General features: G+C 48.8%; 13 non-coding genes across 13 annotated transcripts; all 13 read left to right on the top strand.

The window, feature by feature from the left end:
• Window positions 1–892: 892 nt before the first annotated feature.
• Window positions 893–964, top strand: Trnae-cuc (transfer RNA glutamic acid (anticodon CUC)). Its single transcript has one exon. It is a non-coding gene; the product is annotated as a tRNA-Glu (tRNA).
• A 137-nt stretch (window positions 965–1,101) lies between these two features.
• On the top strand, window positions 1,102–1,173 carry Trnae-cuc (transfer RNA glutamic acid (anticodon CUC)). Its single transcript has one exon. It is a non-coding gene; the product is annotated as a tRNA-Glu (tRNA).
• A 117-nt stretch (window positions 1,174–1,290) lies between these two features.
• Trnae-cuc (transfer RNA glutamic acid (anticodon CUC)) lies at window positions 1,291–1,362 on the top strand. Its single transcript has one exon. It is a non-coding gene; the product is annotated as a tRNA-Glu (tRNA).
• Window positions 1,363–1,486: 124 nt separating this feature from the next.
• Window positions 1,487–1,558, top strand: Trnae-cuc (transfer RNA glutamic acid (anticodon CUC)). The gene has a single exon. It is a non-coding gene; the product is annotated as a tRNA-Glu (tRNA).
• A 1,683-nt stretch (window positions 1,559–3,241) lies between these two features.
• On the top strand, window positions 3,242–3,313 carry Trnae-cuc (transfer RNA glutamic acid (anticodon CUC)). The gene has a single exon. It is a non-coding gene; the product is annotated as a tRNA-Glu (tRNA).
• Window positions 3,314–3,442: 129 nt separating this feature from the next.
• On the top strand, window positions 3,443–3,514 carry Trnae-cuc (transfer RNA glutamic acid (anticodon CUC)). The gene has a single exon. It is a non-coding gene; the product is annotated as a tRNA-Glu (tRNA).
• A 137-nt stretch (window positions 3,515–3,651) lies between these two features.
• On the top strand, window positions 3,652–3,723 carry Trnae-cuc (transfer RNA glutamic acid (anticodon CUC)). The gene has a single exon. It is a non-coding gene; the product is annotated as a tRNA-Glu (tRNA).
• Window positions 3,724–3,859: 136 nt separating this feature from the next.
• Window positions 3,860–3,931, top strand: Trnae-cuc (transfer RNA glutamic acid (anticodon CUC)). The gene has a single exon. It is a non-coding gene; the product is annotated as a tRNA-Glu (tRNA).
• A 134-nt stretch (window positions 3,932–4,065) lies between these two features.
• Trnae-cuc (transfer RNA glutamic acid (anticodon CUC)) lies at window positions 4,066–4,137 on the top strand. The gene has a single exon. It is a non-coding gene; the product is annotated as a tRNA-Glu (tRNA).
• Window positions 4,138–9,680: 5,543 nt separating this feature from the next.
• Trnae-cuc (transfer RNA glutamic acid (anticodon CUC)) lies at window positions 9,681–9,752 on the top strand. Its single transcript has one exon. It is a non-coding gene; the product is annotated as a tRNA-Glu (tRNA).
• A 130-nt stretch (window positions 9,753–9,882) lies between these two features.
• Trnae-cuc (transfer RNA glutamic acid (anticodon CUC)) lies at window positions 9,883–9,954 on the top strand. Its single transcript has one exon. It is a non-coding gene; the product is annotated as a tRNA-Glu (tRNA).
• Window positions 9,955–10,092: 138 nt separating this feature from the next.
• On the top strand, window positions 10,093–10,164 carry Trnae-cuc (transfer RNA glutamic acid (anticodon CUC)). Its single transcript has one exon. It is a non-coding gene; the product is annotated as a tRNA-Glu (tRNA).
• Window positions 10,165–10,285: 121 nt separating this feature from the next.
• Trnae-cuc (transfer RNA glutamic acid (anticodon CUC)) lies at window positions 10,286–10,357 on the top strand. Its single transcript has one exon. It is a non-coding gene; the product is annotated as a tRNA-Glu (tRNA).
• Window positions 10,358–11,038: the final 681 nt, after the last annotated feature.

Here is an 11,038-nt window from a genome sequence, read left to right on the forward strand (position 1 = left end):
ACAGTAGGAACCGAAACTAGCTTTTGAAAACATGCTGTAATTACTTTTTCAGGGCGCACCCGCACTTAGCACTACCTTTTCTAGGCTCTTGAGGGCTTGACCTTTCATTTGACGCAAAAAAAACGACAACTGAAAATATTCGGGTCAGTACCCCTTTGAGCTATGAGGCCGAATTTTCGTCCCGTATAATTTCATTTTTCTTTCATATTCATTTCATAAAAATGATACTAGCAGGACTGAGTCAGCACAAAAGAAAGCTGTTCGGTATATCGCGCCGCTATGACAGGAATTTTTCACCTTCTTCTAATCTCGCTACGATTCCACGCTGTACCCGTTTGGATAATTTCTTTGAATGCTGTGAAACATTGTACTGAATAACAAATACATGGAAAGGATAGGAAGCGACGCATAACGGCGTCTCTGCCTATCATGTTCATGTCTTTGCTCGCCAGTACAATGTTTCACAGTATTCAGTAGAACCAACTAGGCCAGCTGTCAACACCTAGCGGCAAATACTTTAACATTGTTCAATGTTCCTATACTCGTAGCTCACAGAACCTCAACCTTTTAAAACTCAAAACTGACTTTTATAAATCTAGTTACTTTCCCTTAACAAATTAACGTTTGAATGCATTGCCTGAAAATGTTCGTTCTCTACCAATGACCGATTTTTCTGTCTGTAATTGACATATGATGTTGTCGCCCCCCCCCCCCTGCCCTAGTCAATTATGGGCTGCAGTATGTAGAAATAAATGATTAAAAAAAGATTGCCGAGATGGGGGGGGGGGGGTGCATGTCCCCGCCCCACCAAATGTGCATGCCTATGGTTCGATTCCGGCGTTGGAAGTACTATGCGTACTTGGCGTTGGAAGCGCTATGCACCTCTCAGCTCTCCGGCATGGTCTAGTGGCTAGGATACCTGGCTCTCTCCCAGGAGGCCCGGGTTCGTTTCCCGGTGTCGGAAGTACTTTCTGGCCTGCGTCACTCTTGGTATTTTATTTATTTATTTATTTATTTATTTATTTATTTATTTATTTATTTATTTTCATTGTTGGGTTTTCGTTCATTCAAGTGGGAGGGGCGCTTTATTCCTCTCAGCTCTCCGGCATGGTCTAGTGGCTAGGATACCTGGCTCTCACCCAGGAGGCCCGGGTTCGATTCCCGGTGTCGGAAGTACTTTTTGGCCTGCGTCACACTTGGTCTTTTATTTATTTATTTATTTATTTATTTATTTTCATTGTTGGATTTTCGTTCATTCAAGTGGGAGGGGCGCTTTATTCCTCTCAGCTCTCCGGCATGGTCTAGTGGCTAGGATACCTGGCTCTCTCCCAGGAGGCCCGGGTTCGTTTCCCGGTGTCGGAAGTACTTTCTGGCCTGCGTCACTCTTGGTATTTTATTTATTTATTTATTTATTTATTATTTATTTATTTTCATTGTTGGGTTTTCGTTCATTCAAGTGGGAGGGGCGCTTTGTTCCTCTCAGCTCTCCGGCATGGTCTAGTGGCTAGGATACCTGGCTCTCTCCCAGGAGGCCCGGGTTCGTTTCCCGGTGTCGGAAGTACTTTCTGGCCTGCGTCACTCTTGGTATTTTATTTATTAAATGCGAAGCATTTCTTAGCGAACCTCAGGCACTTTGGCCGTTTCTATCTACGTATCTATCTATCTATCTATCTATCTAGCCGCCTACGTCTCGGCGCTCTCCTGGTCGTCTCCATAACTTGTAATATGCCAAGATTGGCGTAGCAGGGGATTAGTGTATGACGAACACAATTCACTGGTCATGACATGAATAACGCAAAATACCTGTCGCATACGTCATGAAACCCTTTCTCTCAGTCACGTGTGGCACATACCCGTACACCAGCGTTCATGTTATGCGGGTATGTGCCACAGGTGATACGAAGTCTCGACCAACACAGTAACCACGAACACACACATTGACACGCAAGGAAAGTGATAATATTAATAATTGTTGGGCTTTTATGTCCCAGAACTACGATATGATTATGAGAGACGCCATAGCGAAGGGCTCCGGAAATTTTGACCATTGGGTGTTCTTTAACGTGTACCGAGATCGCACAGTACACAATCATCTAGCATTTTGCCTCCATCGAAATGCGACCGCCGAGACCGGGATCGAACCTGCGACCTTCGTGTCAGCAGCCGAGCACCGTAACCGCTACACCACCGCGGCGGACGCAAGGAAAGTGAGGAAGCTGAAGACAGAACACCCGTGGAAGACGCTCAACTACCATCCACTCGTCCAAGTGGTCCGCAACGTGGACCACGTGGATTACGCAAAAACCTGGGCCAATGCTTTCTACAGTAAATCTTCTGAGAGAACTAGGCCTCTCATCATTACCGGTGACTTCAACATTGATTTATCAAGACCCAACAATGATTGGTGCTTATACTGTGTGAAAGACGGCCTGGATGGGGACAGGGCATCAAAAGACCTCGCTGCCACGTCCACGACAGAAGGCATCATAGATCATTTCATCGTAAGAGGCATCCAGGATTTCCACCAGCTTCACAATATCTCGCACTTCACTACACTTAGATTCCTCATAGCCGCTATCACGAACGGATCCGATTAACAAGTCCGGTCCAGCTGCTGGTGCTCACTGATCACTGTGATGGTGACCTTGTTCAAGAACTGTCAAGAACCCCTTTACACATACACACGGGTTCGTGAAACGTGCGTGCGTTCTCCGTCATAACGGAAAAGTATAAGCATAGCAACTGTAACTGTGACTGTAACGTACGTGCAGTGCGCCTGCGCGTGGCACTCGGCTATGTATATATCTAGGGAAACTATCCTGAATGAAGCTTGGTTGAGAGTAACGCCTGTCCTGTGCATCTGTGTTCTTTCTTTGTCCTGTTCGGATTCGTGCTATCCAGTATTGAAGAATATAAGCTTACCGCGCCTGGTGTTGGTAACACCCATGTTGCTGTTGGCATCGTTACGCAACTGTAAACAACGCGTTATATAATACATATGCTACTCTTGAACATATGAGTATGCGTATACCACTTCCACATTTCTCTAGCGTCATTCCGTAACGTTTCGCTCAATGTGAAAAGTTACGCCACAGTCACCATCCTGCGCATGCTTCGCATCACGTCGATTCCCACGGCAGGTGGGATCTGCCGAATTTTTTATTTATTTATTTATTTATTTATTTTCATTGTTGGGTTTTCGTTCATTCAAGTGGGAGGGGCGCTTTATTCCTCTCAGCCCTCCGGCATGGTCTAGTGGCTAGGATACCTGGCTCTCACCCAGGAGGCCCGGGTTCGATTCCCGGTGTCGGAAGTACTTTCTGGCCTGCGTCACTCTTGGTATTTTATTTATTTATTTATTTATTTATTTATTTATTTATTTATTTTCATTGTTGGGTTTTCGTTCATTCAAGTGGGAGGAGCGCTTTAATCCTCTCAGCTCTCCGGCATGGTCTAGTGGCTAGGATACCTGGCTCTCACCCAGGAGGCCCGGGTTCGATTCCCGGTGTCGGAAGTACTTTTTGGCCTGCGTCACTCTTGGTTTTTTATTTATTTATTTATTTATTTATTTATTTATTTATTTATTTATTTATTTTCATTGTTGGGTTTTCGTTCATTCAAGTGGGAGGAGCGCTTTAATCCTCTCAGCTCTCCGGCATGGTCTAGTGGCTAGGATACCTGGCTCTCACCCAGGAGGCCCGGGTTCGATTCCCGGTGTCGGAAGTACTTTTTGGCCTGCGTCACTCTTGGTCTTTTATTTATTTATTTATTTATTTATTTATTTATTTATTTATTTATTTATTTTCATTGTTGGGTTTTCGTTCATTCAAGTGGGAGGGCGCTTTATTCCTCTCAGCTCTCCGGCATGGTCTAGTGGCTAGGATACCTGGCTCTCACCCAGGAGGCCCGGGTTCGATTCCCGGTGTCGGAAGTACTTTCTGGCCTGCGTCACTCTTGGTCTTTTTATTTATTTATTTATTTATTTATTTATTTATTTTCATTGTTGGGTTTTCGTTCATTCAAGTGGGAGGGGCGCAATAAAGAAAAGCAATAAAGAAAAAAAACTCCGGCATGGTCTAGTGGCTAGGATACCTGGCTCTCACCCAGGAGGCCCGGGTTCGATTCCCGGTGTTGGAAGTTCTCTTTGGTCTGCGTAACTCTTGGTCTTTTATTTATTTTGTAAAGAGGTTTATTGGGCGAGCCGAACGAACGGGTGGTAGCTCGGAAAAGTACGCAGGTAGAACAAGATGGTGGTGTTCCAACGCCTCTCGCGATGATGATAGCTGAGCCCGTGTCTTCAATGTCTTCCTTTCTTCATTATAATTTCCCCCGTCGAGAAAGATGAAGCCACCTTGGCGATCTAACAGGTGGGAACAAGCGGGTCGAAGTACGGCTTGAGGCGTTCTACGTGAACGATATCACGTCCACGCCGACGACGGTCGCTGGGCGGCGTAAGAGGTTCAATGGCGTAGTTGACGGGCGAAGTACGCTCGACCACGCGGTAGGGACCATGATAATTTGAGAGTAGTTTGGGAGACAAACCAGGAGCGGACGGCGGTACATGCAGCCACACAAGTGCTCCAGGAGCGAACGTTGCGGCAGGAGGATGATTGTCATCGCGGGTCTCTTTCTGGCGCTGTTGGTCGGCCGTAGTAAACTGTTTGGCTAGTCTGCGGCACTCTTCAGCGTAACGGGCGGCGTCCGACACGGGTGTGCACTCGGAGGCGTCTGGTGAGTATGGCAGCAAAGTGTCGATAGTGTGTGGCGGCTGGCGACCGTACAGAAGGAAGAATGGGGAAAACCCAGTTGTGACTTGCGTAGCGGTGTTATACGCGTATGTCGCAAATGGAAGAACGAGGTCCCAGTTTGTTTGATCAGATGCAACATGCGTCGCAAGCATGTCACCCAGAGTCCGATTAAACCGCTCAGTCAAACCGTTTGTCTGAGGGTGGTAGGCTGTACTCGTCCGGTGTACAATGTGGCACTGGTGGAGAAGTGCTTGGATTACATCGGAGAGAAATACCCGCCCACGGTCATTCAGGAGTTCGCAAGGAGGACCGTGGCGAAGCACAAATCGATTGAGAATAAAAGATGCGACGTCCTGTGCTGTCGCTGTGGGAAGAGCAGCGGTTTCGGCGTACCGTGTAAGGTGGTCCACGGCAACGATAGCCCATCGGTTGCCTGCCATTGTCAATGGCAATGGTCCATAAAGGTCAATTCCAACGCGGTCAGATGGACGGTCTGGGCACGGAAGTGGCTGTAATGAACCTGCTGCAGGATGTGGTGGTTTTTTCCGCCGCTGACACTCGTGACAGCCGCGAACGAACTGGCGGACGAAGCTGAACATTCCGCGCCAGTAGTACCTTTTCCGTAGACGTTCGTGGGTCTTGAAGACGCCGGCGTGAGCACATTGCGGGTCGGAATGAAAGGACGCGCAGATTGTAGAGCGCAGAGTTCGGGGAATAACTAGGAGCCACTTCCTACCATCGGGTGAGTAGTTACGCCGGTACAAAAGGCCATCCAGAATGCTGAAGTGTGGTGCCTGGCGTCGCAGTGTTCGAGTGGTCCGAAGCGTGGGTGCCTCACATAAAACGTCAAGAAGCGAAGCTATCCATGGGTCTTTGCGTTGTGCAGAAGAGACGGTGTCCACGTCAAGAGCTGACAACGTGGGGTCTATAGTGGAAATGGATGAAGACTCTGTGGATAATGGGGACCGCGACAGTGCATCAGCGTCGGCATGCTTGCGGCCGGAACGGTATATAACGCGGATGTCATATTCTTGAAGCCGAAGAGCCCAACGGGCAAGACGACCTGATGGATCCTTTAGCGAAGACAACCAGCATAACGCGTGGTGGTCCGTAACGACATCAAACGTACGGCCATAAAGGTATGGGCGGAACTTGACAAGCGCCCAAACTATCGCCAAGCATTCTTTCTCGGTGACGCTATAGTTCGACTCAGCCTTGGTGAGAGCTCTGCTGGCGTATGCGACGACATACTCGGCGAACCCATGCTTTCGTTGTGCGAGAACCGCACCGAGGCCGACACCGCTGGCGTCAGTGTGAACCTCAGTGACCGCTGTAGGATCGTAGTGCCGCAATATAGGTGGTGATGTGAGGAGACGACGGAGTGTGGAGAATGCATGGTCACACTCGGAAGACCATGACGAAATATTGGTGGCGCTGCTTAAAAGTTGGGTCAGAGGCGCAATAATAGAGGTGAAGTTGCGCACAAACCGGCGAAAGTAGGAGCATAACGTGACGAAGCTCCGTAACTGCTTCACAGTCGTCGGTTTGGGGAAGTCGGCGACAGCACGTAGTTTGGCCGGGTCTGGAAGTATACCGTTCTTTGATACGACGTGACCGAGAATCGTAAGTTCCCGTGCAGCGAAGCGGCACTTCTTGAGATTGAGTTGGAGCTGCGCATTCTTCAGACACGTCAGGACGTGTTTCAAGCGTTCGAGATGTGTTGCGAAATCTGGCGCAAAGACAACAATATCGTCGCGGTAGCAGAGACAGATCTGCCACTTCAAACCCCGTAAAACCGAGTCCATCATGGGCTCGAAGGTGGCAGGCGCATTGAAGAGGCCGAAGGGCATGACATTAAATTCATATAGACCGTCGGGTGTCACAAAGGCTGTCTTTGGACGATCAGCATCTGCTAGGGGCACCTGCCAATACCCAGAACGCAAATCTAACGATGAAAAAAAACTCGGCGCCTTGTAAACTATCAAGGGCGTCGTCAATCCTGGGCAAAGGGTACACGTCTGTTCGAGTGATCTTGTTTAGGCGCCGGTAATTCACGCAGAAGCGAATCGAACCATCCTTTTTTTTAACTAGAACGACAGGTGATGCCCATGAACTTTGTGATGGTCGAATAACGTCGCGTTGAAGCATATCGTCAACCTGTTCGCTAATAACTTGGCGTTCCGCCGCGGAAACACGGTATGGTCTTGGTCGCACAGGCGTGTGGGAGCCGGTGTCGATGTAATGAAGAATGGTAGAAGTTCGGCCAAGGGCAGGTTGAGCAACATCGAAAGAATCGCGGAATCGGTGCAGTAGCTGGAGAAGATCAGATCGTTCAGATGGAGACAGTCCATCTGCGATCGACGAATCGAAGAGTTCGGAAGCTGGTACATCATAGATGTTAAGGGCACTGATGGCGTCGAGGTCGCTACGAGATGAATCATGCTGCACAGTAAAAATTTCTTCCTTATCAATGGGCTGCACGCATCCAAGAGATTCACCCTTAAACAGGTTGATGGGATACGGAAGGGGATTAGTGAGGCAGAGAGCACTGGTTCCATTCGAAATTGAAATTGTCGAATAAGGCAGAAGAAGTGGTTTCCGACTAAGCAAGAGGCTCGATGGTTCAAAGAATGCAGCTCCATCACACACGCCGTTGCGAAACACAGGGAGCAAAACAGCTGCTGTCGGGGGAATTTCGGCGTCTTCTTGGACGACTAGCTTGTGTGCGGCTTGATCATTGTGGTCGTAGGGCTGGTCGTACAACGGGAAGAGTTCAAGTGCGGATCTGGCACAATCGATAACAGCCTGATTGCGCGATAGAAAATCCCAGCCAAGTATGATATCGTGAGAGCAGGAGGAAAGTACGATAAACTCAACAATGTAAGGGTCCTCCGCGATGATGAGTCGGGCAGTGCAGGCGGCTATAGGCCGAACAGGTTCTCCATTCGCGGTACGTAAGGACATCGCATCAAGAGGCGTGGTCACTTTTCGAAGCTTGCGACATAGTTTAGCGTCTATAACGGAAACGGCAGCACCGGTATCGACAAGAGCATATGTATGGGCGCCTTCTACAAAAACTTCAACAATATTCGACGGCAAAGTTCGAGGACTTGAGCATTTCGACAGCGCAGTTCTTGCCTCCTGAACTGCGGCGGCTAGTTTCCCTCATTTTCAGGTGCTGGTCGACGACGCATGGGTGACACGGAGCGGCGACGGGGTGAAGGTGCGCGACGAGGCGTAGGTTCCAGATATTCACGTGAAGACGTGCTTGAGTGAGCATCCCAACTGTCAAAGCAAGAGCGGGGACGATCCATATAGTTGTTCTGTGAACGGGTGTCTGCGTATCCCGGCACTCGACGTCGGCAGTGTCGGGCGACATGGCCAGGGCCGCCGCATGCAAAACAGATCGGCCGGTTATCGCGCGTTCGCCAGGGATTTGTAGCGATAGGAGCACCCCATGTGACAGGTGGAGGAGTCGAGGCTACGGCTTGTGACACTCCATGGAATGGTGGGGGCTGTTGCTGTGGTAGATGCTGCCGCTTTACTGCCTCAGCATAAGTAAGAGGTGCGGCGACAGGGTGCTGCTGAATGGGTACCGGCAGGGCCTCCGAAATCTGTTCTTGAATGACGTGTCGGAGCACGGGAGCCAACGGGGTCGGTTGCCGCAGTTGCTGCTGCTGTGGGAACTCTTGGTGCTGAGCAAACGGCAGGAGTGAAAGGTGACGTGCCACCTCCTCACGCACAAAGTCTTTCATTTGTGCGACAAGGTATGAGTGGTCAGGGACGACGTCCAGTGCAGCGAGCGGTTGGTTAGCCTGAGATGAACGTCGGGTGAGAGCTCGTTGCCTTCTCAATTCGTCGTAGCTCTGGCACAAAGTTACCACTTCGGACACCGTACCAGGAGACTTCGCAAGGAGCATTTGAAAGACATCGTCGTCGACGCCCTTCATAATGTGCTGTATCTTCGCACTTTCGCTCATTGAGGCATCGACGCGCCTGCAGAGATCGATTATGTCTTCGATGTAGGCGGTAAACGTTTCACCTGGTTCTTGCGCCCGAGTACGCAGCCGTTGTTCTGCGCGTAACTTCCGCACGGCAGGGCGACCGAAAACTGCGGATATTGCCTCCTTGAAAGCGGACCAGTTCTCGAACTCGGACTCGTGGTTAGTATACCATAGCTTCGCCACGTTAGCCAGGTAAAAGTTCACGATGCCTAATTTAGCAGCGTCATCCCACCTGTTGGGTCCACTAACTTTTTCGAAGGACGACAGCCAGTCCTCGACGTCCTGATCTTCCGTTCCCGCAAATATCGGGGGGTCTCGCTGGCGAACCGAGCCGGGGCAAACGGCGGCCGCGAGAGGTGGTGCCTGTTGGGAAGCGTCGACTTGCATGGTCGGCTGCAATGTGCGGGATCGTAGTTCCAGGGTGCAGGCGATGTGGGTACCCCGCACCTCCACCAAATGTAAAGAGGTTTATTGGGCGAGCCGAACGAACGGGTGGTAGCTCGGAAAAGTACGCAGGTAGAACAAGATGGTGGTGTTCCAACGCCGATCTCGTGCCTTTCTCTCGCGATGATGATAGCTGAGCCCGTGTCTTCAATGTCTTCCTTTCTTCATTATAATTTGTTTATTTATTTATTTATTTTTCATTGTTGGGTTTTCGTTCATTCAAGAGGAAGGAGCGCTTTATTCCTCTCAGCTTTCCGGCATGGTGTAGTGGCTAGGATACCTGGCTCTCACACAGGAGGCCCGGGTTCGATTCCCGGTGTCGGAAGTACTTTTTGGCCTGCGTCACTCTTGGTCTTTTTATTTATTATTATTATTTATTTATTTATTTATTTATTTATTTATTTATTTATTTGTTTGTTTGTTTATTTTCATTGTTGGGTTTTCGTTCATTCAAGTGGGAGGGGCGCTTTATTCCTCTCAGCTCTCCGGCGTGGTCTAGTGGCTAGGGTACCTGGCTCTCACCCAGGAGGCCCGGGTTCGATTCCCGGTGTCGGAAGTACTTTTTGGCCTGCGTCACTCTTGGTCTTTTATTTATTTAGTTATTTATTGTTTGTTGTTTGTTTGTTATTTCAATTGTTGGGTTTTCGTTCATTCAAGTTGGAGGGGCGCTTTATTCCTCTCAGCTCTCCGGCATGGTCTAGTGGCTAGGATACCTGGCTCTCACCCAGGAGGCCCGGGTTCGATTCCCGGTGTCGGAAGTACTTTTTGGCCTGCGTCACCTTGGTCTTTATTTATTTATTTTATTTATTATTATTTATTTGTTTATTTATTTGTTTATTTTCATTGTTGGGTTTTCGTTCATTCAAGTTGGAGGGGCGCTTTATTCCTCTCAGCTCTCCGGCATGGTCTAGTGGCTAGGATACCTGGCTCTCACCCAGGAGGCCCGGGTTCGATTCCCGGTGTCGGAAGTACTATTTGGCCTGCGTCACTCTTGGTCTTTTATTTATTTATTTATTTATTTATTTATTTATTTTCATTGTTGGGTTTTCGTTCATTCAAGTTGGAGGGGCGCTTTATTCCTCTCAGCTCTCCGGCATGGTCTAGTGGCTAGGATACCTGGCTCTCACCCAGGAGGCCCGGGTTCGATTCCCGGTGTCGGAAGTCCTTTTTGGCCTGCGTCACTCTTGGTCTTTTATTTATTTATTTATTTATTTATTTTATTTATTTATTTTCATTGTTGGGTTTTCGTTCATTCAAGTGGGAGGGGCGCTTTATTCCTCTCAGCTCTTCGGCATGGTCTAGTAGGGGTACGAATGGCGTACACGGGGTGCACTACGAGGATTGTGATAAACAAACAGCTTAGCGAGAATATACAAGTCTTATCGAGCGTAAAACAAGGATGTCCTGCGTCTGCACTGCTTTTTGCTATCTATTTAGAACCTCTATGTCAGAAAGTGCTACAGAATGATCAGGTGCGAGGGTTTCGCTCGATGTCCGCGGAGGTCAAAATGCTTAGTTACGCGGACGATATTGCTGTGTTCTGCCAAGACCGGGAGAGTGTCAGAGCAGCACTAAACGATGTGAAGTCCTTCTGTGAGTGCACGGATAGTAAAGTAAATTGGAGTAAGTGTCTTGGAATATGGCATGGAAACTGGCACAGCACACCATCATTGTATGAAAACATTACGTGGAAGGTCACACCTGACAAGTACTTAGGTGTACCTCTCCAACACTACAGGGACACAACAGAATATTGGAAAGAAGAAACGGAACAGCAAAAATCAAGACAAAAAAGTGGGGTGGGCGAGACTTTTCCATTTTTACGAGGTCAACAGTCAGCAA

Source organism: Rhipicephalus sanguineus, chromosome 4 (assembly GCF_013339695.2).
Source record: "Rhipicephalus sanguineus isolate Rsan-2018 chromosome 4, BIME_Rsan_1.4, whole genome shotgun sequence".
In the NCBI taxonomy this organism is placed as follows: Eukaryota; Metazoa; Arthropoda; class Arachnida; order Ixodida; family Ixodidae; genus Rhipicephalus; species Rhipicephalus sanguineus.